This window comes from Charadrius vociferus, unplaced genomic scaffold (genome assembly GCF_000708025.1).
Source record: "Charadrius vociferus isolate BGI_N301 unplaced genomic scaffold, ASM70802v2 scaffold740, whole genome shotgun sequence".
NCBI lineage: Eukaryota > Metazoa > Chordata > Aves > Charadriiformes > Charadriidae > Charadrius > Charadrius vociferus.
In genome coordinates this window covers 874,299-877,171 of record NW_009646517.1, presented here as the reverse complement: position 1 = coordinate 877,171, position 2,873 = coordinate 874,299, and positions in this window count along the sequence as shown.

Genomic DNA, 2,873 nt, shown 5'->3' with positions numbered 1-2,873 from the left:
TTGCACGATACCACCTTCTAGAATGAGGACATATTGTCAGCCTTGGGAGGAAATAGTATGTATTGCCTCTCCATAGCTTGCTGGGCTGCTACGCTTGTGAGCTGTTTTTTCCTCTTGGCTTGCCTGAGTAACACAGTTAAATTAGGGCTGAAGTCAGATCGTTTTCCGCCTGCACTCATCTTAAAGTTTGTTATATCTCCTTCACACCTGAACACGCCAGCACTGCCAACAGCTTGCCAGTTGTTGCCAACTACATTGGTTTGTCTATTGCCTTTTCTGACAAGCCTTGCCGTCATTAAAATGCACATATACTAAAATACACTTTGCACATGCTGCTGATGAGTTACATATAAAAATATGTTGAGGTCACGTGCACGTGTAGTATTGCCACACTGAAGTCATTAACTTCTGCCACTTTGAGGATCTGGTCTAGACCACGGCAGGAAAAATGGAGCTGTTTTGACATTCATGAGCTGGTTAATCCACTGGGTAGCCCTCAAATGGCAAGAATGTGAGCCTGCATGTTCATTAGAGGCTCCTAATCAGCTACAAACATGATTGAGACTCCAAAAGGAGTTTCTTAGAAGAAAACAACAAACAAAACAAAACAAAACAAAACACCCTCCCTACAAACACCATTGACAGCAACCCTATCCTTGCCCAAATAAGCCTGAGCTAAAAATCAAAGAATCTACAGACCCTTCAGATGTAGGAGATTCCTAAGACCTCCCCTAAAGTAACTGCCATTTCATCCGTTTTCTGCAACTACGTAGGATTCTTTGTCATAAACACATTGAGGATTGTTTAAGGACAATTCTGGGAGTTTTAATGGCCTGTGAATCGCAAGAGAACGGGCTGCTGCTGTAGCAATGCCTTGTAGCTTTCATAATTATTACTCCAGTAAAGATAGCTAGGGAGATTTGTATAAAACGGTAACAAACTTGTACTCCAAACAGAAGATTTTTATGTTGCATCTAAAATATCTCCTACAATGTTTTACATCTTAGGCCAGTGCAACTAGAACAGATGGAGACAGTCCCTTCCTTGAAGAGCTGGGAAAAACTAAGACACCTTTGTTGGATCCCTGAAACAAGAGAAACCAGTGCCTGGTCATTCTGCATGCCCAGAGGTCAATGCTAAAGGAAGTAGCAGTGATGCAGAAGACGTGGGCATTTGAGATGTTTAGAAGAGTATCTCAGTGTCTTTGAAAAGATTCAAGAGGTACTACAGCCCTGGGAGGAAGCAGAGACCACCACAGAGGGGTTATCATATCGGCTAACTCCTAGCACGGGGAGGCCAGGCCAGCCCAGCAAGTCCCTTTCACTGCCAGCAGAGACATGTGGAGACCACATGGAGCAGGAATTCATTCAGACGCTGTTGGAACTGCAGGGAGTGGGGATCCTCAGGATCTCTGCTGCACAGCCAGCTCACAAATCCAGATGGGCTCTTCACAAGGGGGGACCCTGATGTGGTTGGGGAATGCCCTGGGGCCAAGAGGCACTCCCGGCTCCCTCAGCTCTAACGCAGACAAGAGCTCTGCAGTGCCCTGTGGAAGAGCCGAGCAGTCTGCACTGATTCTGGATGGAGCTCAGGGCACCCACCACGGCTCAAAGAAACAAGCATCAGCTGCTCATAGATCTGTTTTGCCACCTTTCGATGCCAAAGGACAGATCAGCAGCAGAGTTTAGTAACAGGCTGCTTTAGTTCATTCTCTGCTCAGCTGCAGCTTTGTTTAACTTAGCTGCAGAATTTTTCTTTTGCTAACTGTTGCCCATTTAGAAGCCAGCAGAAAGCACGTATTATTCATGCAGCTAGCTTTGATAATGCCCACCTTATGAAACCACAGCCACAAACAATTTTCATGTAAAGCTTTTGAGGCTGATTGGTGAATTCAGTCAGACAAGCTCTTTCTGCTTGATAACGCAGTAGTAGGGGTTATTTCAGCCATAATGGTCTAAGATAAAAGCAGTTTTACTGAGTTAAAAACATTTCAGAGAAATGTGCCAATTCAGTTTCTCGTCAGGATGGGAAAAAGTCAAAACATTCTGTGAAGATAAATTGCAGTGGTTTGATTTCCTGTTTTCAATTTGCTTGATTTTTTTATATTTCATTTTCACAGAAAAATTTAAAGTAGTTAGCATTGCACTGATAATAGCACAAATGAAAGCCTTTGGCATTAGTGAAATGAAATGATCTGGTAGGTCCAAAGGCCATTTTAAATTCATGCTATGGATAATTTCAAACCTTCAAATGTCTGATCCAATTGTGAATTTAAAAAAAAAAAAAAAGAAAGACAAATCAAGCGTGATAATTTCTCAGAAAACTGACTATCTAGTTTCTGCTCACCAGCATTACCAGAAACAGCAGAGGGGGAAGCAAACTGCCTGAAGTTTGAAGATTTATCTAGTCTTTGATTAGAGCAAGTTTCTTCCCCATACACCGAGCGGGGAAGCCAGAAAATGCTTGCACTGCCAGAAGCAATGTTGTACTGTACATATTTTTGAAATAAAATAAAAGAAAAAAGAACAAGAACTGCACTATCCACTGCTAGCAAACCAACATCTTTCAGAAGATATTCTGCATTACATTACGCAATATATGGTACAGCTTATAGTATAACTAAAAGTTACATTCAGGAATCACATTGTAAACTCCAAAATGAGAAATAAAAAGCTAAATTGTTTCCCTATAAATACTCAGTTTTCTTGAGAATTATGAATGACTAAGTTTTATGAAGGACATGCATGTAGACATAACAAGTTCTCCCTGCCATCCACAGTTCCCAACCCAGGAGGAGTGTCTGAGATTCCAGACCATGTGGGGTTTTGGGAGACACCCTTTCTGAATCATCTCGACACACCACGATACCTTTT